Source organism: Sebastes fasciatus, chromosome 4, assembly GCF_043250625.1.
Source record: "Sebastes fasciatus isolate fSebFas1 chromosome 4, fSebFas1.pri, whole genome shotgun sequence".
In the NCBI taxonomy this organism is placed as follows: Eukaryota; Metazoa; Chordata; class Actinopteri; order Perciformes; family Sebastidae; genus Sebastes; species Sebastes fasciatus.
This window is the reverse complement of record NC_133798.1, coordinates 18882898-18907693: the sequence shown is the minus strand read 5'-3', so window position 1 is coordinate 18907693 and position 24796 is coordinate 18882898. Positions and strand designations below refer to the sequence as shown.

Here is a 24796-nt window from a genome sequence, read left to right as displayed (position 1 = left end):
TTTTCATTTCATATTACTATCTTAATGCAATTCATCATGTATTTTCGTGTTTTCAGTTACCATTTTAGTTATTCATGATAAAAGGAGGGAATGTGAGAGAAAATACCATGACCCTTGTGTAGAATTTGTGTGTACTCAGATAAATCTGAATAACCTGGGAAAGCACAGACTGTACTAGTTTAGATACATTACTTATCATCCTCGCCTCTGCACTCTGCTAAAACTAGCTAATCACAAGTAACTCTTTAACAATAGACAATGCTTTCACTCAGAAGCAGGGTGGAAGGTGTGGGCTACAAGGGGGGGAAGGCTAAACCAAGATTATAAAGAATGATGTAGTGAGGTAGCTCCCCTAATGAATATAAACTAGCTGACCAAATAGCTGCAGGCTTTGAAAACATACCTGTAATAAGTGCTCTGATCCCTATCACTCCTAACAAAAATGTTGACCGCATTAACTACATCCACTATAATGTTCTCCGTTTGACTAATCTAACCCGTGATGCAATTGCCGGACTAGCTGAACAAATGGCTCCTACGTCACTGATGGTAATCCAAAATAGAATGGCATTAGATATGCTGCTGGCAGAGAAAGGCGGTGTATGCTCAATGTTCCAAGACTCAAGTTGTATTTTCATCCCTAACAATACAGCGCCGGACGGGACTGTAACTAAGGCGCTAGCGGGGCTCCGGACGCTGTCTGAATTGATGCACGATGACTCAGGTATCAACAGCCCCATTAACGACTGGTTAGACCATACCTTTGAGAAATGGAAGTCCATGGTGGTATCTCTATTCTCCTCAATCCTTGCTGTGTGTGCATACTTAGTATTATGCAGTTGTTGCTGTATTCCATGTATTCGCCACCTCACTGAGCGTGTGATTATTTCTGCTGTGCAACGAAAGCATCCGGATGCACCTCCTTCTTATCAGATGGCCATGTTCCAAGCTGAGAGACAGGGTCTCCTGGAAATGGTGGGGGATAGTGAAGATGTTGATCCTGAAGAGGTTGTGTGAAGATGCTTATAATTAATACATCTGTACGTAACATGATGATGCTTATAATTAATACATCTGTACGTAACATTATCTATGCTTATAATAAATATATCTGTATGTAACATTATCTGTAGGTGAACTTAGTTAAGTTCAAAAGAGGGTCTGTTGGATTTATTATGTACAAAAGTGCTTACAATAACCTGACTGTTGGATTTGTTATGAATAGAGTGATTGTGAGGAAAGGGAGGAGGCAGGTGCTGTTTTTCTTTTGCAAGGTCAAGAAGAGGAAGGAGTCAGAAGGAGATAACGAAGAAGACATGCAGCAGAAACATCACGTGCCATAAGCTCATGAATATTAATATTGTGTAAACCATGAATAGGCTGGATCAGGGATAGCTCGGGGTTCAGACTTCGCGAACTGACCCATGCACTGTATGTTGTCAGGGACACGTTGATTGGATCCAGATATCTGTATACTCTTTTATTTTTACTTATGCAACATTGATTGTTCGGAATAAATTGTATTATTATGCTTTAACCCGTCTGTTTGGAAAATCTCTTTGTCATACAAGATTAACCAACACGTAACTGGGCCTTGACCTCTTGGAGGTAGAAGGCCAGTTCCTTCAAGCACATGATTAATTCTTTCTTTTCAGCCACATTGATTTCTAGCTGGTTAGTGTGACACCATGTCTGAAGGGCTGTAGCGTGGGTCAGATAGGCAGCTTCACCTAGTGGGCCTGTTTCCTGTAAAAGGCCAACTAAGGCCATGTCATCCGCATACTTAAACAGTCTAAAATGTTTCTCATTGATCATAAATTCATTAGTAAAAAGAGAGAATAGCACAGGGGAAAGAACACAGCCTTGTGGGCAGCACGTCTGATATGTTCTCCCTGACACAGACCCTCTGATCCACACAACTAACCCTGTGTTGATGTTGAGATCAAGGAGCCTTTTCAGGAGAATATGCGTCTTCATTGAGTTAAAAGCTGAGCTAAAATCCGTGTATAAAGCTCTGGCATAACCTTTAGGATGCATAAGGTGTTTTGTGACTGTGTTAAGCAGAGTCAGCACAGCGTCGTCTGGGCCTCTGTTGCTCTTATTTAAGCGAACTGGAGCAGATCTAGCACTGTGCTGGTCAGGTGGCTGGCAAGAACTCGTTCCATGGTTTTACACAATATGGAGGTTATTGCGATAGGCCACAGATCATTTGGCTTACTTGCGTCGGCTTTTTTAGCACATGTCTAATTATTGTGAATTTCCATGATTTTGATGAAGTGGCCTTCAGTCCAGTACTATTGTCATGACAGACAGAGCTTTATTCTGTCTAGCTGGCATTAATTTCATAATCGCTGGTTGAAAAATCAGCATTATCATGATGTAGAACTACTCGGCTACAGCCTTCCTAACGGAGTGAAGGGATCAGGTGAAAGTGTCATGTGTGTTGAAAGGAGTAGCCACATAGTGCTTCTCACCTGCCGACATAAAGAAACAGCCCATAGTAAGAGTGTGAGAGAGAAAATTGTCAATTATGTGAGAGTTCTGTATAAAATCTGTAGAAACCCTCCCTGTTGTATAACATCTGTAGAGACCCTCCCTGTAATTTATCACACACTTTTTGGATAAAAGACATTCATGTGTTAATGAAAAAATATCTATGTATGTATTTATTTGTGTATTTAATTAGCCTATCTATCTTCTACTGTTACTTTGATCCTGTGCTTAAATAATGTTACACTTTTATAGAATGACCAAACTATCTTCTTGGCTTTTATTTTGACATGTTTGCCTTAACTTCCTGGTCACGTGACTGCCGTTCTCCGCACTTCGATTCAAAAGAGAAAATGACAGAAAGAAACTTGAAGAAACTAAATCGGATCGTTTTTTTAATTTGTTTTTTTCGTTTTTCGTTTGGAAACAAAAAACAAACAGAGCACCACGTGATTCCGTTTTTCGTTTGTGGTTTAAAACGAAAAAAAGAAAAACCCACGTGACTTCCGTTCTTCAATTAAAAACGAATAATGAGAAAAGGAATTCGCAAAAAAAAAAAACGGCCCGGTTTGGGTTCGTTTTTCATTTTTTGATTCAGAAACGAAAAAATAAAAAAACGTTTTTTCCTTTCTGAATTCCAAAGGAAAAACGGATTATCCGATGATACCCAGACCGTTTACCCAATGGCTTCCGTCCACTGGGAAGACCAGGATTTTGCCCCCAGATGCACAGGATAGTTGAATCAACAGTAGAGCAAAGTTGATCAGTGACGAGTGAGGCACCTTCATACTGACGTCCCTCAGAGACCTTAAAAATGCACAAAAACAAACCAATAAGAGAGTACTGTCCGTCTGGTTTACATGTTTTTGTGTTTACAGTCATCTTATAACATGAAATACAGTGGCAAAAATAACTAAGTACATTTATTCAAGTACTGTACTTGATTATAAGTTTGAGGTACGTTGTACTTTAATTTGATGCTACATTATACTTCTTCTCTACTACATTTCAGAGGGGAAATATTGCACTTTACACTCCCTACATTATTTGACAAAAACAAATTAATAAGAGAGTACTGCCTGTCTGGTTTACATGTTTTGGTGTTTACAGTCATCTTATAATTTGAAATGCAGTGGCAAAAAATAACATAACACAAAATCATAATAGTACATTAACTCAAGTACTGTACTTGATTACAAGTTTGAGGTACTTGTACTTTGATGCTACTTTACTGTATTCTTCTTCTCCACAATAATTCACAGGGAAATATCACAATTTTCACTCCCTACATTAATTGAATTTCCCTCGGGATCAATAAAGTTACTATCTATCTATCTATCTATCTATCTACTTGACAGCAATAGTTATTTTCTACAAATAGAAATTTTGAATAAGAAACATATGATTATAAAATACAGTGTATTGTTAAAGATTAAACAGTGGCTGGAGTCTCATGTCATGTTTCAGATGTCTAAGATTTGTTGAACAGTTCTACCAAAAAGATATTTCCCCTCTAAACTTCTCAGATGGTCTCATTTAGTTAACAGTTTGAGGCCAAAAGACACAACACAAAAACTAATTAAATACAATTTTAAAACATAAGGTGGTTGCAATAACGGTTTGCAAGCATTACCTTCTGTTAATCTTTTCACATATAGTACACCTAACTACCAAGACTTGCACAGACCATGTTTCAACAAAATGCACAAGATAACAGAACTTTTTATTAACATTTACCCAAATCCACAGATACAGGAGAGACAATGCAACTTCCAAGTGTCCGTTAAATGACAGTATTAGTTATTTGATAAGATGGTAGGTTTTGTCCACAGGTGGAAAGAACAAAAGAACAAGAGTTAATGTTTAATTTTAATCATTATACATTAACCTGTTGTACCATCTAAGGTCAAGGCTGTGTGTTCACTGGTAAATTGCTCATGAATGTTTACCCGAACAGAGCAGTAATATAAACCAGGTTTTCACAGCTGCGGAACGCTATGTTCTTAAATAACACTGAGCCATAAAAACTATACTTCTCAGATACAATCTTGGGTTTTAAACATTAAGTTATAAGTATATATATATATATAACTGATAACTATGATGCTAATACTAGCTAACATTGATGTTAGTCAGTGTTTAGCTGGTGGGTTTCACAAGATAGCTAACGTTACAGTCCTTTACAACAATAAATATAAAACCACATGTTGCTCTCAGTGTTGATATCAATATGCTGATTAATTTGGAAGTTAGGAAATGTTAGAAAATTAGTCTTACGGTGTACATGTTTTTGTCGAGGTGAATATCCGTGACTATCACTACAACGGCGGCAGCATTATGAAGCTAAAGTTACTGCTGAAAGAGCACATCACCAGCATATCTTTAAAGGTACAGTTTGTAGGATTTTGTGGCATCTATAGGTGTGGTTTCAGATTGCAACCAACTGAGCACCCCTCCCCTCACTCCTCCCTTTCCAAGATGCGGTAACATGAGGTGCAGAGTGCAAAAACGTGGTAACGCCGTTCGCCTCGCCCAGAGGCCATCCTTACCATAATAACACTGACACTCTAATCCAATATGGAGGCTTTAAAATGTCTACAAATTCTAATAAAAACAAATCAAACCAATAAATAAAGTGAAATAATAATATGCAATTGAAAAATGTACTTCTTTGTCATGTAGGCATTTACTGTGTCATAATTAAATAAAAACATGTTAAATGACAAATATTTAGCATTTTGTCTTTAATAAATGAAGGCATTGTTTCTAATTAATACATTAATATTTACTGGAAATTCATATTTTGTTCCTTAATGACAAACCAGGCAATAGAATTTTGCAAAAAGCGTTTAATCATCATATTCAGATCATGTTTACATTAATATTCACAACCATGAGTCATATATTAGATAACATACATTCCTAATCTATGGTCTGTTAAGAAAAAACCTTTACAGTTAATAAACTGAAAAAGCACAAAGCCATCATAAATTTGCGTATCTGGAGTGCCTACTGTGAAATTAGATAACCCAGTCATTTTTATTGTGGGCTGCCTACATTGGAAAACATGTGATTCAACAAGCCATTCAGATTTGGCTCCCCTTCCTATCTAACATGCAGTCTCCTTCAAATATATTTCCCAAGGCTTGAGAACTATACCTTTGCAAAGGTACTTTGGTATTTTTCCTAATGCTGTCAACTTTAACAACATCAGAGAATTGTTGGGTTTGGTAAATCTTGAATTCCGCCACAAGAACCAATCTGTTTAAGTTTTCATGTCATTCATGTTTAACTTTTTTCCCAAGAAAAATAAATCTCCACAGTAACCTTACAACCGAAATGCAGGTGAATGTTACTAGCAAAACAACTGCCAACAGAGCAGCGATGACATCAACAGAGTTGTAAACAAACCAGGACATTTTGTTGGATTGTGTCTGCAGGTGACGGGCTCCTTTATGTCTGATGACATATTCTATCCAAAACACTGCCTGGTCCAGTGGCTTCATGGGCTGATCTCTGTGCAGCCTTGAGAGCCTCTGCATGTTTTCCCTGTAAGAGGAATTGTAAAGAGCTGTCTTCAGGGCATCTGCAAAGATGTGTCTGTCAAGCTCGGCAATATCCACAATCACAGCTCCTCCCTTTGCTCTGATTCTGGAGAGATTGTCAGGCTGATCAAAGAATATTGGAAGTCCAACTACAGGAACTCCGTGGTAAATCGCCTCCTGAACCCCGTTAGTGCCTCCGTGGGCCACAAACACTCTAGTTTTGGGATGTCCTAAGAGGTCGTTCTGTGGCAGCCAGTTGACCATTAATGTGTTGTTGCCCAGGTTGGCTGGCCTTTGTCCAATATACCTCCATACAACCTTCTGAGGCAGCTGGGCAAAGGCTGCAGCAATCTCCTCAGCAACGTCTTGAGGAAGCTCCCCGACTAAAGTCCCTAAGGTCATTATAATGACCCCATGGTCTCCAGAGCTCTGGACAAACTCCTCCAGGTCCACAGGGAGCGGCTTTGAGGGCTTGCACTGAAATCCACCCATGTAGATTATATTTGGCATTGTTGGACGTGGATAATCAAAGACAAAATCATTCCTCATAAGCCATATATCTGCATCCAGGAAAAATGTTGAGTAATCCACATCGGGACCAAAGTACTTCTTAACTACTGGTTTGTAATGAGTTTCTGAGATGTATGACATTGTGTACATCCCAAAAATATAACTTAGTACATTCTTTATTCTTTGAGGGAAGGTCATCTTATCTGTCAACTCTGTTTCAGTAAAGGGAATGTATGACAGAGGTGAGGGGGCAATAAGGAAATGAGCTTCACCTTGAATGGTCCATCTGACATTAAAAACAAGAGGAACTTGGAGCCGACGTGCCAGCATTGCCCCTACACCTACCCAGGGGTCAGTCAAAACCACATCATATTTGGCTTCATGGAAAGACTGCATCAGGTTTTCATCTTCAAACATCTGAATAACAATTTCACTCATTCCTTTGTGGAGCAGAGAGAACTGGTCCACAACCAGCCGTTTGAGTTGAATATGAGTCCAGATTTTATACCAAAAAGAGGCATGCTTATCCTGAAACCGGATCTCTAGCAGTCGAGACAAAAAGGCTTCAAAGTTGTTTTTCTTAAATTCACCAGAGCTGTGAAGAGTGACAGAGGTGTAGAGAGGAGACTTTTCACTGATGTACCAGCTAGTGGATGCCCGAACCACAGTGACCTCATGGCCTTTGGCATGCAGTTCCTCAATAAGTACTTTCATGTTTACCCAATGGCTTCCGTCTGCTGGGAAGACCAGGATTTTGCCCCCAGATGCACAGGATAGTTGAATCAACAGTAGAGCAAATGTGATCAGTGACGAGTGAGGCACCTTCATACTGACGTCCCTCAGAGACCTTAAAAATGCACAAAAACAAATTAATAAGAGAGTACTGCCTGTCTGGTTAACATGTTTTGGTGTTTACAGTCATCTTATAATTTGAAATGCAGTGGCAAAAAATAACATAATACAAAATCATAATAGTACATTTACTCAAGTACTGTACTTGATTACAAGTTTGAGGTAATTGTACTTTTTCGCTACTTTACTGTATTCTTCTTCTCCACGACATTTCACAGGGAAATATCCAAATTTTCACTCCCTACATTACTTGAATTTCCCTCGGGATCAATAAAGTTACTATCTATCTATCTATCTATCTACTTGACAGCAATAGTTATTTTCTACAAATAGAAATTTTGCATAAGAAACATATGATTATAAAATACAGTGTATTGTTAAAGATTAAACAGTGGCTGGAGTCTCATATCACGTTTCAGATGTCTAAGATTTGTTGAACAGTTCTACCAAAAAGATATTTCCCCTCTAAACTTCTCAGATGGTCTCATTTAGTTAACAGTTTGAGGCCAAAAGACACAACACAAAAAACTAATTAAATACAATTTTAAAACATAAGGTGGTTGCAATAAGTGTTTGCAAGCATTGCCTTCTGTTAATCTTTTCACATATAGTACACATAACTACCAAGACTTGCACAGACCATGTTTCAACAAAATGCACAAGATAACAGAACTTTTTATTAACACTTACCCAAATCCACAGATACAGGAGAGACAATCCAACTTCCAAGTGTCCGTTCAATGACAGTATTAGTTATTTGATAAGATGGTAGGTTTTGTCCACAGATGGAAAGAAAGAGCGGTGAATACACCTCCTAGTCTATTCTGCAAAATCATGAGTGGTTAGTATATATATACTGTATAAAAGAACAAGAGTTAATGTTTAATTGTAATCATTATACATTAATCTGTTGTACCATCTAAGGTCAAGACTGTGTGTTCAATGGTAAATTGCTCATGAATGTTTACCCGAACAGAGCAGTAATATAAACCAGGTTTTCACAGCTGCAGAACGCTATGTCCTTAAATAACACTGAGCCATAAAAACTATACTTCTCAGATACAATCTTGGGTTTTAAACATTAAGTTATAAGTATATATATGTATATATATATATATATATATATACATATAAAACTGATAACTATGATGCTAATGCTAGCTAACATTGATGTTAGTCAGTGTTTAGCTGGTGGGTTTCACAAGATAGCTAACGTTACAGTCCTTTACAACAATAAATATAAAACCACATGTTGCTCTCAGTGTTGATATCAATATGCTGATTAATTTGGAAGTTAGGAAATGTTAGAAAATTAGTCTTACGGTGTACATGTTTTTGTCGAGGTGAATATCCGTGACTATCACTACAACGGCGGCAGCATTATGAAGCTAAAGTTACTGCTGAAAGAGCACATCACCAGCATATCTTTAAAGGTACAGTTTGTAGGATTTTGTGGCATCTAGTGGTGTGGTTGCAGATTGCAGCCAACTGAGCAGCCCTCCGCTCACTCCTCCCTTTCCAAGATGCGGTAACATGAGGTGCAGAGTGCAAAAACGTGGTAACTCCGTTCGCCTCGCCCAGAGGCCATCCTTACCATAATAACACTGACACTCTAATCCAATATGGAGGCTTTAAAATGTCTACAAATTCTAATAAAAACAAATCAAACCAATAAATAAAGTGAAATAATAATATGCAATTGAAAAATGTACTTCTTTGTCATGTAGGCATTTACTGTGTCATAATTAAATAAAAACATGTTAAATGACAAATATTTGGCATTTTGTCTTTAATAAATGAAGGCATTGTTTCTAATTAATACATTAATATTTACTGGAAATTCATATTTAGTTCCTTAATGACAAACTAGGCAATAGAATTTTGCAAAAAGCATTTAATCATCATATTCAGATCATGTTTACATTAATATTCACAACCATGAGTCATATATTAGATAATATACATTCCTAATCTATGGTCTGTTAAGAAAAAACCTTTACAGTTAATAAACTGAAAAAGCACAAAGCCATCATAAATTTGCGTATCTGGAGTGCCTACTGTGAAATTAGATAACCCAGTCATTTTTATTGTGGGCTGCCTACATTGGAAAACATGTGATTCAACAAGCCATTCAGATTTGGCTCCCCTTCCTATCTAACATGCAGTCTCCTTCAAATATATTTCCCAAGGCTTGAGAACTATACCTTTGCAAAGGTACTTTGGTATTTTTCCTAATGCTGTCAACTTTAACAACATCAGAGAATTGTTGGGTTTGGTAAATCTTGAATTCCGCCACAAGAACCAATCTGTTTAAGTTTTCATGTCATTCATGTTTAACTTTTTTCCCAAGAAAAATAAATCTCCACAGTAACCTTACAACCGAAATGCAGGTGAATGTTACTAGCAAAACAACTGCCAACAGAGCAGCGATGACATCAACAGAGTTGTAAACAAACCAGGACATTTTGTTGGATTGTGTCTGCAGGTGACGGGCTCCTTTATGTCTGATGACATATTCTATCCAAAACACTGCCTGGTCCAGTGGCTTCATGGGCTGATCTCTGTGCAGCCTTGAGAGCCTCTGCATGTTTTCCCTGTAAGAGGAATTGTAAAGAGCTGTCTTCAGGGCATCTGCAAAGATGTGTCTGTCAAGCTCGGCAATATCCACAATCACAGCTCCTCCCTTTGCTCTGATTCTGGAGAGATTGTCAGGCTGATCAAAGAATATTGGAAGTCCAACTACAGGAACTCCGTGGTAAATCGCCTCCTGAACCCCGTTAGTGCCTCCGTGGGCCACAAACACTCTAGTTTTGGGATGTCCTAAGAGGTCGTTCTGTGGCAGCCAGTTGACCATTAATGTGTTGTTGCCCAGGTTGGCTGGCCTTTGTCCAATATACCTCCATACAACCTTCTGAGGCAGCTGGGCAAAGGCTGCAGCAATCTCCTCAGCAACGTCTTGAGGAAGCTCCCCGACTAAAGTCCCTAAGGTCATTATAATGACCCCATGGTCTCCAGAGCTCTGGACAAACTCCTCCAGGTCCACAGGGAGCGGCTTTGAGGGCTTGCACTGAAATCCACCCATGTAGATTATATTTGGCATTGTTGGACGTGGATAATCAAAGACAAAATCATTCCTCATAAGCCATATATCTGCATCCAGGAAAAATGTTGAGTAATCCACATCGGGACCAAAGTACTTCTTAACTACTGGTTTGTAATGAGTTTCTGAGATGTATGACATTGTGTACATCCCAAAAATATAACTTAGTACATTCTTTATTCTTTGAGGGAAGGTCATCTTATCTGTCAACTCTGTTTCAGTAAAGGGAATGTATGACAGAGGTGAGGGGGCAATAAGGAAATGAGCTTCACCTTGAATGGTCCATCTGACATTAAAAACAAGAGGAACTTGGAGCCGACGTGCCAGCATTGCCCCTACACCTACCCAGGGGTCAGTCAAAACCACATCATATTTGGCTTCATGGAAAGACTGCATCAGGTTTTCATCTTCAAACATCTGAATAACAATTTCACTCATTCCTTTGTGGAGCAGAGAGAACTGGTCCACAACCAGCCGTTTGAGTTGAATATGAGTCCAGATTTTATACCAAAAAGAGGCATGCTTATCCTGAAACCGGATCTCTAGCAGTCGAGACAAAAAGGCTTCAAAGTTGTTTTTCTTAAATTCACCAGAGCTGTGAAGAGTGACAGAGGTGTAGAGAGGAGACTTTTCACTGATGTACCAGCTAGTGGATGCCCGAACCACAGTGACCTCATGGCCTTTGGCATGCAGTTCCTCAATAAGTACTTTCATGTTTACCCAATGGCTTCCGTCTGCTGGGAAGACCAGGATTTTGCCCCCAGATGCACAGGATAGTTGAATCAACAGTAGAGCAAATGTGATCAGTGACGAGTGAGGCACCTTCATACTGACGTCCCTCAGAGACCTTAAAAATGCACAAAAACTAATTAATAAGAGAGTACTGCCTGTCTGGTTAACATGTTTTGGTGTTTACAGTCATCTTATAATTTGAAATGCAGTGGCAAAAAATAACATAATACAAAATCATAATAGTACATTTACTCAAGTACTGTACTTGATTACAAGTTTGAGGTAATTGTACTTTTTCGCTACTTTACTGTATTCTTCTTCTCCACGACATTTCACAGGGAAATATCCAAATTTTCACTCCCTACATTACTTGAATTTCCCTCGGGATCAATAAAGTTACTATCTATCTATCTATCTATCTACTTGACAGCAATAGTTATTTTCTACAAATAGAAATTTTGCATAAGAAACATATGATTATAAAATACAGTGTATTGTTAAAGATTAAACAGTGGCTGGAGTCTCATATCACGTTTCAGATGTCTAAGATTTGTTGAACAGTTCTACCAAAAAGATATTTCCCCTCTAAACTTCTCAGATGGTCTCATTTAGTTAACAGTTTGAGGCCAAAAGACACAACACAAAAAACTAATTAAATACAATTTTAAAACATAAGGTGGTTGCAATAAGTGTTTGCAAGCATTGCCTTCTGTTAATCTTTTCACATATAGTACACATAACTACCAAGACTTGCACAGACCATGTTTCAACAAAATGCACAAGATAACAGAACTTTTTATTAACACTTACCCAAATCCACAGATACAGGAGAGACAATCCAACTTCCAAGTGTCCGTTCAATGACAGTATTAGTTATTTGATAAGATGGTAGGTTTTGTCCACAGATGGAAAGAAAGAGCGGTGAATACACCTCCTAGTCTATTCTGCAAAATCATGAGTGGTTAGTATATATATACTGTATAAAAGAACAAGAGTTAATGTTTAATTGTAATCATTATACATTAATCTGTTGTACCATCTAAGGTCAAGACTGTGTGTTCAATGGTAAATTGCTCATGAATGTTTACCCGAACAGAGCAGTAATATAAACCAGGTTTTCACAGCTGCAGAACGCTATGTCCTTAAATAACACTGAGCCATAAAAACTATACTTCTCAGATACAATCTTGGGTTTTAAACATTAAGTTATAAGTATATATATGTATATATATATATATATATATATACATATAAAACTGATAACTATGATGCTAATGCTAGCTAACATTGATGTTAGTCAGTGTTTAGCTGGTGGGTTTCACAAGATAGCTAACGTTACAGTCCTTTACAACAATAAATATAAAACCACATGTTGCTCTCAGTGTTGATATCAATATGCTGATTAATTTGGAAGTTAGGAAATGTTAGAAAATTAGTCTTACGGTGTACATGTTTTTGTCGAGGTGAATATCCGTGACTATCACTACAACGGCGGCAGCATTATGAAGCTAAAGTTACTGCTGAAAGAGCACATCACCAGCATATCTTTAAAGGTACAGTTTGTAGGATTTTGTGGCATCTAGTGGTGTGGTTGCAGATTGCAGCCAACTGAGCAGCCCTCCGCTCACTCCTCCCTTTCCAAGATGCGGTAACATGAGGTGCAGAGTGCAAAAACGTGGTAACTCCGTTCGCCTCGCCCAGAGGCCATCCTTACCATAATAACACTGACACTCTAATCCAATATGGAGGCTTTAAAATGTCTACAAATTCTAATAAAAACAAATCAAACCAATAAATAAAGTGAAATAATAATATGCAATTGAAAAATGTACTTCTTTGTCATGTAGGCATTTACTGTGTCATAATTAAATAAAAACATGTTAAATGACAAATATTTAGCATTTTGTCTTTAATAAATGAAGGCATTGTTTCTAATTAATACATTAATATTTACTGGAAATTCATATTTAGTTCCTTAATGACAAACTAGGCAATAGAATTTTGCAAAAAGCATTTAATCATCATATTCAGATCATGTTTACATTAATATTCACAACCATGAGTCATATATTAGATAATATACATTCCTAATCTATGGTCTGTTAAGAAAAAACCTTTACAGTTAATAAACTGAAAAAGCACAAAGCCATCATAAATTTGCGTATCTGGAGTGCCTACTGTGAAATTAGATAACCCAGTCATTTTTATTGTGGGCTGCCTACATTGGAAAACATGTGATTCAACAAGCCATTCAGATTTGGCTCCCCTTCCTATCTAACATGCAGTCTCCTTCAAATATATTTCCCAAGGCTTGAGAACTATACCTTTGCAAAGGTACTTTGGTATTTTTCCTAATGCTGTCAACTTTAACAACATCAGAGAATTGTTGGGTTTGGTAAATCTTGAATTCCGCCACAAGAACCAATCTGTTTAAGTTTTCATGTCATTCATGTTTAACTTTTTTCCCAATAAAAATAATTCTCCACAGTAACCTTCCAACCGAAATGCAGGTGAATGTTACTAGCAAAACAAATGCCAACAGAGCAGCGATGACATCAACAGAGTTGTAAACAAACCAGGACATTTTGTTGGACTGTGTCTGCAGGTGACGGGCTCCTTTATGTCTGATGACATATTCTATCCAAAACACTGCCTGGTCCAGTGGCTTCATGGGCTGATCTCTGTGCAGCCTTGAGAGCCTCTGCATGTTTTCCCTGTAAGAGGAATTGTAAAGAGCTGTCTTCAGGGTATCTGCAAAGATGTGTCTGTCAAGCTCGGCAATATCCACAATCACAGCTCCTCCCTTTGCTCTGATTCTGGAGAGATTGTCAGGCTGATCATAGTATAAGGGAAGTCCAACTACAGGAACTCCATGGTAAATTGCCTCCTGAACCCCGTTAGTGCCTCCGTGGGCCACAAACACTCTAGTTTTGGGATGTCCTAAGAGGTCGTTCTGTGGCAGCCAGTTGACCATTAATGTGTTGTTGCCCAGGTTGGCTGGTCTTTGTCCAATATACCTCCATACAACCTTCTGAGGCAGCTGGGCAAAGGCTGCAGCAATCTCCTCAGCAACGTCTTGAGGAAGCTCCCCGACTAAAGTTCCTAAGGACATTATAATGACCCCGTGGTCTCCAGAGCTCTGGACAAACTCCTCCAGGTCCACAGGGAGTGGCTTTGAGGGCTTGCACTGAAATCCAGCCATGTAGATTATATTTGGCATTGTTGGACGTGGATAATCAAAGACAAAATCATTCCTCATAAGCCATATATCTGCATCCAGGAAAAACGTTGAGTAATCCACATCGGGACCAAAATACTTCTGAACTACTGGTTTGTAATGAGTTTCTGAGATGTATGACATTGTGTACATCCCAAAAATATAATTCTTTGAGAGAAGTTCATCTTATCTGTCAACCCTGTTGCCGTGTAAGGAATGTATGACAGAGGTGAGGGGGCAAGAAGGAAATGAGCTTCACCTTGAATGGTCCATCTGACATTAAAAACAAGAGGAACTTGGAGCCGACGTGCCAGCATTGCCCCTACACCTACCCAGGGATCAGTCAAAACCGCATCATATTTGGCTTCATGAAAAGACTGCATCAGATTTTCATCTTCAAACATCTAGATGACGATTTTACTCATTTTCTTATGAAGCTGAGAGCACAGGTCCAAAAGCAGCCGCTCGATCTGAATACGATTCCCAATTTTAGACCAAAGAGATGCATGCTTACCCTGAAGCTGGATCTCCATCAGTCGAGACAAAAATACTTTGTTTTTCTCAAATCCACCAGGGCTGTGAAGAGTGACAGAGGTGTAGAGAGGAGACTTTTCACTGATGTACCAGCTAGTGGATGCCCGAACCACAGTGATCTCATGGCCTTTGGCATGCAGTTCCTCAATGAGTACTTTCATGTTTACGGTCTGGGTATCATCGGATATTCCGTTTTTCCTTTGGAATTCAGAAAGGAAAAAACGTTTTTTTATTTTTTCGTTTTAAACCAAAAACGAAAAAACGGCCGTTTTCTCGTTTTTCGTTTCTGAATCAAAAAATGAAAAACGAACCCAAACCGGGCCGTTTTTTTGTTTTTGCGAATTCCTTTTCTCATTATTCGTTTTGAATTGAAAAACGGAATCACGTGGTGCTCTGTTTGTTTTTTGTTTCCAAACGAAAAACGAAAAAAACAAATTAAAAAAACGATCCGATTTAGTTTCTTCAAGTTTCTTTCTGTCATTTTCTCTTTTGAATCGAAGAGCTGAGAACGGCAGTCACGTGACCAGGAAGTTAAGGCAAACATGTCAAAATAAAAGCCAAGAAGATAGTGTGGTCATTCTATAAAAGTGTAACATTATTTAAGCACAGGATCGAGGTAACAGTAGAAGATAGATAGGCTAAATAAATACACAAATAAATACATACATAGATATTTTTTCATTAACACATGAATGTCTTTTATCCAAAAAGTGTGTGATAAATTACAGGGAGGGTCTCTACAGATGTTATACAGAACTCTCACATAATTGACAATTTTCTCTCTCACACTCTTACTATGGGCTGTTTCTTTATGTCGGCAGGTGAGAAGCACTATGTGGCTACTCCTTTCAACACACCTGACACTTCCACCTGATCCCTTCACTCCATTAGGAAGGCTTTAGCCGAGTAGTTCTACATCATGATAATGCTAATTTTTCAACAAGCAATTATGACATTAATGCCAGCTAGTGTTGGATTTATTATGTACAAAAGTGCTTACAATGACCTGAAATAACCTGATTGTTGGATTTGTTGTGCATGAAGTGTTTGCGAGGACAGGGAGGAGGCACGTTCTGTTCTTTTTGCAAGGTCAAAGAGAGAAAGGAGTCAGAAGGAGAAACAAAGAAGAAGATATGCAGCAAAAACATCACGTGCCATAATCTCATGAATATTACTATTGTGTAAACCATGAATAGGCTGGATCAGGGATAGCTCGGGGTTCAGACTTCGCGAACTGACCCATGCACTGTATGTTGTCAGGGACACGTTGATTGGATCCAGATATCTGTAAACTCTTTTATTTTACTTATGCAACATTGATTGTTCGGAATAAATTGAATCATTATGCTTTAACTCATCTGTTTGGAAATTCTCTTTGTCACACAAGATTAACCAACACGTAACTGGGCCTTGACCTCTTGGAGGTAGAAGGCCAGTTCCTTCACTAGACAGAATAAAGCTCTGTCTGTCATGACAAGAGTACTGTACTGAAGGCCACTTCATCACTCCAGATACTGTAGATTTAACAGATACCTGCTGTCTTCAGACGGCTGTAAAGAGTCACCCGAGTAAAGGAAAGGCTTTCAGTACAGTTCTATTGTCATGACAGACAGAGCTTTATTCTGTCTAGCTGGCATTAATGTCATAACCACTGGTTGAAAAATCAGCCTTATCATGATGTCGAACAAATTAACTAAATTACATACACTACCAAATAGACTAGAAATGATTGAAAAGCATCATAAACCACCAAACAGAATACAGAAAGTTAGTGATTTCAGTTTTTTAGTGAACTCAGGCTGATTAATCCTCATATTAGACTATGATGTCTGAAGGTTGGCAAACATGCTGATCAACCATACTTCTCTATCATTGATCATGTTTATTGACTTGACTTTTCATCTATTAATGCGTCAAAATTCAAAATTTGACTGAAAAGAAAATCCTTGGGGATTGAGGAGTGGTGACCTCTGACCCCTGTGGTGGGTAACGTCACAGAAGGCCTACTCATAAAATGCACTGACTTCACTGATACCGAATCTCCCTCCAAACTAAATTGTAAAGCTGACGGCCCCTCAATATGATCTGATCAATACAATACAATACAACCTTATTGTCCACCAGGCTGGAAATTTGTCTTCAGCTCACAAAACACAGAAAACAACAGACATTAAAAACCAGACAGCAGTTAGTAAAAAACAGAGACAGGTTATGTTACACATTAAAACAGTTCATGTCAGTGTCTGTGGCTCAGATCTGCTCAGTCACTGTGTTGAGTTTAGAATATTGATGGCATTTGGGATGAAAGACTTTTTAAACACATGTATAGTTGCCAGAGGGGCTCTATAGCTCCTCCCGACTGGCTGCAGAGAGGATGGGAGCTATCTGCCAGGATGCTCCTCGCCTTCTTCCTCGTCCTTTCTGTAAAAAGTTGAGTCAAGGGCTTTTGGGGTTTACCAACTATTTTGCCTGCCATTGACACAATCCTAGACAGTTTATTCTTCTATCTACAGTGTAGGTGACCGTACCAGGCAGGAAGGTTAAAGGTTAAAACACTCTCAACAATAGTTTTGTACACTAATTCTAAAATCTGCCGGCTGACACCGAGGCCACTAAGTTTCCTTAGAAGATAAAGTCGCTGTGAGCATCTCTTGAAAATATACTCTGTATTTACAGAGAAGCTCACCTGGGTGTCCAGGACTGTACCGAGGTATTTAAAGTGTCCCACAGTTTCAACATGTTGGCCATCAAGTGAAACTGGCTCTGTGATCAGATGTTGTTTTGTGCAGCATGTTGGATTTATTATTTACAAAAGTGCTTACAATAACCTGACTGTTGGATTTGTTATGAATAGAGTGATTGTGAGGAAAGGGAGGAGGCAGGTGCTGTTTTTCTTTTGCAAGGTCAAGAAGAGGAAGGAGTCAGAAGGAGATAACGAAGAAGACATGCAGCAGAAACATCACGTGCCATAAGCTCATGAATATTAATATTGTGTAAACCATGAATAGGCTGGATCAGGGATAGTTCGGGGTTCAGACTTCGCAAACTGACCCATGCACTGTATGTTGTCAGGGACACGTTGATTGGATCCAGATATCTGTATACTCTTTTATTTTTACTTATGCAACATTGATTGTTCGGAATAAATTGTATTATTATGCTTTAACCCGTCTGTTTGGAAAATCTCTTTGTCATACAAGATTAACCAACACGTAACTGGGCCTTGACCTCTTGGAGGTAGAAGGCCAGTTCCTTCAATTGGTGACCCCGACGTGATCTTCGGCATTGAGAAGCGTGTCCAAAGGACGGACAGACCGGCGAGAGAGAGAAAGGGATCCCTGAAATCTTAAAGGTAAGCAGAACCTGTTGTATCGAACTCTGCAAATTGGCTTACTCTAAATTATCTCTCTTGTTGTGCTGAATCTCCTTTGTAGTGATAAATGTTGCAGAAGTAAAGACTTTCTGTTGAAAACTGAAAGGAGGAAAGCTGCCCTTTTAGTAAAATTGAAAGGAGGAAAGCTGCCCTTTTAGTAAAACTGAAAGGAGGAAAGCTGCCCTTTTAGTAGCGTGTAAAACTAAAAGGAGGAAAGCTGCCCTTTTAGTAAAAACTGGAAGGAGGAAAGCTGCCCTTTTAGTAGCGTGAAAACTGAAAGGAGGAAAGCTGCCCTTTTAGTAAAAACTGGAAGGAGGAAAGCTGCTCTTTTAGTAACAAAAACTGGAAGGAGGAAAGCTGCCCTTTTAGAGTTTAGTGTTGAAAACTAAAAGGAGGAAAGTTGCCCTTTTAGTAACGTCTGGGACGTTAGAGTTTAGTGTTGAAAACTAAAAGGAGGAAAGTTGCCCTTTTAGTAACGTCTGGGACGTTAGAGTTTAGTGTTGAAAACTAAAAGGAGGAAAGTTGCCCTTTTAGTAACGTCTGAGTGTTGAAAACTAAAAGAAGGAAAGTTGCCCTTTTAGTAACGTCTGGGACGTTAGAGTTTAGTGTTGAAAACTAAAAGGAGGAAAGTTGCCCTTTTAGTAACGTCTGGGACGTTAGAGTTTAGTAAAAATAGCGCTTGGAGCGCCTGTATGAGTGTACATTAATAACTAGTATTCAGAGGAAAATTAAAACTTACTGTTGATACTGGGCCAACATCGCTGGAACATCAAAGTGTCCAGTAGAAGCTTATGTTGGTAGGATCACAGCGAGGGGCATAGCGACCCATTTACTCTGAATCTAGTTACTGTCATAAACTGAATAAACCTGTGTGAAATAGTACTGGACAGAATGGACGGAGAATTTGACAAAGACTGTGAGGAACGGGGTGGCTGTGGGCCTCCCCGTTTATCATTTGGACAGCAATGGGTTAAAGTCAGGACCAATGTAATCTGTACATTTGATCCCAAGACTAGAAATAAAGAGACTCAAGACCTAGATGAGTGGTATAACATGACAGTGAAGGAAGGGCATTTTCCAGCCACGGGAAGTGAAGCCAAATTCATGCCAGTGATGAGAGCATTAATACAGGTGGTTCATAGAAAGCTGCTGCAAGCAGGACAAGACAAAGAAAAGGGACATATGTTTGTAAGGAGGAAATTGAGGAAGAAAGAAGACGAGTTGGCAAGTAAATTGGTCAAATATAATGTGATACAGATGGCTGCACTATCAGCCTTAGGCAGCCAGACGAAAGCCACCCACGCAGAAACCGCTGAAGCAAAACCACTAGTGAAACCCTCACCCAGTCCTAGCGCACCCCCACCACCAAACCCACATACTAGCCAGCCTCCACATTACATGTCCCTCCATCAGCAGTACCCACCTGGCCCACATCCCAACCCCCCTCCTTATCCTCCTCCTACCCCTAGTCCGGTACCAACCCCACAGGACAGTGATTATACAAACGAAGTTATGGCACCATTGTTTCAAGTGTTAGGTGGTACTTTGGAACTAGAAGAGGAAATAGAAAAAGAACAAGGAGCAGGTTCAGCCTCAGAGGCGGGTAGTATGTCTGATGTAGCCAGAGAAATAGACAGGCTAAGGGAAGAACTGAGAGATCAGGCTGAACAGTACAGGTTAGGACAAGCCATGTTACCACCAGACTTGCGTAATGGAGACGTAAGAAGGAGAGCTCAATCTACCCCTAAACCCCACACAGAGAGTCCAGACATAAGTGATTGGATGCAGAGAACTGAGAGAGACACAGAGAGATCCCGTGCAGAGTATCAGGATGTTCACACTAGTGGAGAGGTAGATGAGGACGCTGATGACGAGGCTGGTAGAGCAGTAGAGGAGGGTGATGATGATGAAGACGAAAACATTCCTATCACTATAGAGGGAACCATGAGAACGCACTCCAAAAGAGGGATACATAGGAGACGGGAGGGTGGGGACGAAGAGGCGAGACCATATACACCCCCAAAACTAGGTCACATAAAGTTTATGGAAAGTACGAAGACAAAGGTGACAAACAGAGGAGTCAGTGTGTTGGCATGTTTCCCATTGTGGCCAAAAGCAACGGTAGAGACGAATATCAGCCGTTCACCTTAGGTGACATTCAAGCACTGAGTGAGCTCCTCCCAGGAATTCAAGAGGGAGGCGGAGTGTGGCTCACGAGCCTGTATAACAAGACCCGAGGGAAGACTTTAGCTATGGGCGATCTCAGGGCTATTTTGGGTTTCTCGGTTTCGGACTGGGCACTGAAAGAATTAGAAGCAGCGGCCGGAACAGCCCAGGTGTTAGATAGGAGCCCCCTTAACCCCTACGCTACCTCCTTCGGTAATGCTATTAGACAAAAGTATCCCATACCAGCGGGCAAGCTCCACAGCCTGGTGTTTAAGATTAAGAACGGGGAGAGTGGACGCACGTTCATAGAAAGAGCAAAGACAGAGTGGGCGGGGGCTACGGGGGTGAACCCAGATAAAGAATCACAGCAGCCTCTGTTCAGAATAGCTCTGTTAAAACATGCTTCGGAAGGAGTTAAGAGAAAGATGCAAGAGAATCCAGATATGGCAGGGGCAAAATCATCAAGATGGGAAACACATTTCTGCCATCATCAGGATGCAGAAACCAAGGAGGAGGAAGAGGAAAATGAGTCATTAAAAGAGATGGTAGCTCAGTTGACAAAGGGAGGGAAAGAGAAAGATACCCAGATGGCTCAAATTTTAACACCAGCTCCAGCCCCGCCACAGAACCCTTATCCACTGCAGGGCCCGCCACAGGCTATATATCAACCCCAGTATCATGTTCCTTCCCAAGCTGCCCCATATCAGCAGCCCCCTTATCATGAAGGCCGGAATAGAGGCAGAGGGAGAGGAGGAGGAGGCAGGGGGAGGGGGTATGCCCAACCAAGAGGAGGCAGTTGTAACATCTGCGGAAACCCGGATCACTGGGCACGTGACTGTCCTCAGAAACAACAACAGCAGATGAGAGGGCCTCCACAGCAGTCATATCAGCCAGCAATACAGACTCCACCAAACCAACAGCTAGCTCCAATGCAGGCATACAGCGGGTACTCTGCGCAGGGACCTCCACCTGGTCCATATACACCAGGAATGTTCCCATAGGGGTGCCCGACGGAGATGGAGGGGCAGGGGCTGGCAGAGCCCTGTCTCCAGTTGACAGTGAACGGAAAACGAAGATGGTTCATGGTGGATACGGGAGCACGTTACTCCACCTTAGCTGAACCTATGTGTTCCCTTTCCTCTCACTATGTTTCCGTTTTGGGATTTTCCGGCACTGAACAAAGACTGCCTTTTACTGTTCCCCTTCCTGTCCGGCTTGGGAGACAGGTGATGGAGCACCCCTTTTTGTATGCACCTGATTGTCCACGTGATTTCCTGGGAAGAGATGTTTTGGCAGCACTGGGGGCTTCTGTACATTGTTCACCAGAAGCTGTGATAGTGAGTCTCCCCGGAGGAGAAGAAATGGTGTGCTCCTCCCCCTCCAGTGCTGATCGCATGTGCATGTTGAGTCCTGATACCTCACCTGATGCCCCACCACCCTGTGCAGACATATATTGGGCCCTGCTAGCCGACAGAAACCCTCTGATTGACTTTTACAACATGTGGCAACCATGGATTAGGGCTCTACACCCTTACCTCCCTGTTCCCGATCCTCCCCACTGCACTCTGAATTATGACAGAAATAATGATCTTACGTATCAAGATGAGTTCCAACAAAATCTGTTAGATACAACCTGGGGGGAAAAGATTCCTCCTAGTAATTGTGGACGCATTTTCACGTTGGGTGGAGGCCTACCCTACGGGAAAAGAGGACGCAAAATCAGTCATTAAATGTCTGGTGAATGAGTACATTCCGAAACATGGGTTTCCTAAATTGATCAGGTCAGATAATGGTTCACATTTCAAAAATAAAGACCTGCAATCTGTTGAAAAGGCTCTGGGACTACAACACAAATTTGGCACTGTGTATCATCCACAATAACAGGACTCACACCATTTGAGCTTACGTGTGGCCGACCTTTCCCAGGGCCGTCCCAAAACCCCTCTCCCCTTCCTGACCTCGGTTACAGACCATACTATTTGAAGGTTAATGCTCTTGTGTCAGCTCTCTCCTATACAGGTGACAAACCTGTCACCCCTGTCACAGAGGACGTTCCAGGACCTGACCCCGGACCCCCGGAACACCTTTGGTTGAAGGTGTTAAAGAGGAAGTGGTCGGAGCCACGTTGGACAGGCCCACACAAGGTTCTGGCCAGAACTGCAACAGCTGTGCAGCTTGAAGGAAAAGGACTCAACTGGTGGCACCTAACACAGTGCTCCAGCAGCAGGACAGGACCTGAAGCAGAGGAGGCAGCCCCACAAGGAGCCCAGGCTACGTGAAAAGAGGGTCACGTATAATTTTTTATTTTTCATATACTGTATAAACTGTGACTGTGATGAGATACACATAAGGGAAAGAAGGTTACAAGGTCTTGCCTGTATTTACAGTTAAATCAGGCTAACATGGTTGTTTAGGTGGACTCATCTAGGTGGTTTTTGAAAAACATTATATATCACATTGTATTAAAACTTGTTGCTTAGAATAAATGCTAAAATAGATAAAAAAAGAAACCAGGGGGTGGGGAGAATCCACCAGAGAGAAGTTTCACTTCCTTTCCCAAACCAGTATAAAATAGGACCACCCAGATAAAAGTTTTTCAGTTGCGCGCAGGAAAACAAACTAGAAGCATCATGCAGTGCGGCAACCTGCTAGTGGCGTTTGCTGTAGCATTTGTGTTTACCTCTCTTGTCCTCGTTCTTCTGTACAAACTTTCTTAATGTGATTTGTCATGTATTTTAAATGTTTTCATTTCATATTACTATCTTAATGCAATGCATCATGTATTTTCATGTTTTCAGTTACCATTTTAGTTATTCATGATAAAAGGAGGGAATGTGAGAGAAAATACCATGACCCTTGTGTAGAATTTGTGTACTCAGATAAATCTGAATAACCTGGGAAAGCACAGACTGTACTAGTTTAGATACATTACTTATCATCCTCGCCTCTGCACTCTGCTAAAACTAGCTAATCACAAGTAACTCTTTAACAATAGACAATGCTTTCACTCAGAAGCAGGGTGGAAGGTGTGGGCTACAAGGGGGGGAAGGCTAAACCAAGATTATAAAGAATGATGTAGTGAGGTAGCTCCCCTAATGAATATAAACTAGCTGACCAAATAGCTGCAGGCTTTGAAAACATACCTGTAATAAGTGCTCTGATCCCTATCACTCCTAACAAAAATGTTGACCGCATTAACTACATCCACTATAATGTTCTCCGTTTGACTAATCTAACCCGTGATGCAATTGCCGGACTAGCTGAACAAATGGCTCCTACGTCACTGATGGTAATCCAAAATAGAATGGCTTTAGATATGCTGCTGGCAGAGAAAGGCGGTGTATGCTCAATGTTCCAAGACTCATGTTGTATTTTCATCCCTAACAATACAGCGCCGGACGGGACTGTAACTAAGGCGCTAGAGGGGCTCCGGACGCTGTCTGAATCGATGCACGATGACTCAGGTATCAACAGCCCCATTAACGACTGGTTAGACCATACCTTTGGGAAATGGAAGTCCATGGTGGTATCTCTATTCTCCTCAATCCTTGCTGTGTGTGCATGCTTAGTATTATGCAGTTGTTGCTGTATTCCATGTATTCGCCACCTCACTGAGCGTGTGATTATTTCTGCTGTGCAACGAAAGCATCCGGATGCACCTCCTTCTTATCAGATGGCCATGTTCCAAGCTGAGAGACAGGGTCTCCTGGAAATGGTGGGGGATAGTGAAGATGTTGATCCTGAAGAGGTTGTGTGAAGATGCTTATAATTAATACATCTGTACGTAACATGATGATGCTTATAATTAATACATCTGTACGTAACATTATCTATGCTTATAATAAATATATCTGTATGTAACATTATCTGTAGGTGAACTTAGTTAAGTTCAAAAGAGGGTCTGTTGGATTTATTATGTACAAAAGTGCTTACAATAACCTGACTGTTGGATTTGTTATGAATAGAGTGATTGTGAGGAAAGGGAGGAGGCAGGTGCTGTTTTTCTTTTGCAAGGTCAAGAAGAGGAAGGAGTCAGAAGGAGATAACGAAGAAGACATGCAGCAGAAACATCACGTGCCATAAGCTCATGAATATTAATATTGTGTAAACCATGAATAGGCTGGATCAGGGATAGCTCGGGGTTCAGACTTCGCGAACTGACCCATGCACTGTATGTTGTCAGGGACACGTTGATTGGATCCAGATATCTGTATACTCTTTTATTTTTACTTATGCAACATTGATTGTTCGGAATAAATTGTATTATTATGCTTTAA

At 40.3% G+C, this 24796-nt stretch overlaps 4 long non-coding RNA genes and 3 pseudogenes across 4 annotated transcripts; 3 read left to right on the top strand and 4 right to left on the bottom strand.

Annotated features, from left to right (window-relative positions):
- Positions 1–1022: 1022 nt before the first annotated feature.
- LOC141766042 (uncharacterized) lies at positions 1023–16100 on the top strand. The gene is made up of 2 exons (XR_012593561.1): positions 1023–1163; positions 15950–16100. It is a non-coding gene; the product is annotated as an uncharacterized LOC141766042 (long non-coding RNA).
- Positions 1109–16111, bottom strand: LOC141766043 (uncharacterized). The gene is made up of 2 exons (XR_012593562.1): positions 15987–16111; positions 1109–1199 (listed from the first exon to the last, which is right to left on the bottom strand). It is a non-coding gene; the product is annotated as an uncharacterized LOC141766043 (long non-coding RNA).
- LOC141766037 (UDP-glucuronosyltransferase 2C1 pseudogene) lies at positions 5322–8810 on the bottom strand (annotated as a pseudogene).
- Positions 9368–12762, bottom strand: LOC141766038 (UDP-glucuronosyltransferase 2C1 pseudogene; annotated as a pseudogene).
- LOC141766854 (UDP-glucuronosyltransferase 2C1 pseudogene) lies at positions 13673–15141 on the bottom strand (annotated as a pseudogene).
- A 2086-nt stretch (positions 16112–18197) lies between the features above and the next one.
- LOC141766044 (uncharacterized) lies at positions 18198–22592 on the top strand. The gene is made up of 2 exons (XR_012593563.1): positions 18198–18332; positions 22524–22592. It is a non-coding gene; the product is annotated as an uncharacterized LOC141766044 (long non-coding RNA).
- A 665-nt stretch (positions 22593–23257) lies between these two features.
- LOC141766045 (uncharacterized) lies at positions 23258–24796 on the top strand. Its single transcript, XR_012593564.1, has 2 exons — positions 23258–23594; positions 23630–24796. It is a non-coding gene; the product is annotated as an uncharacterized LOC141766045 (long non-coding RNA).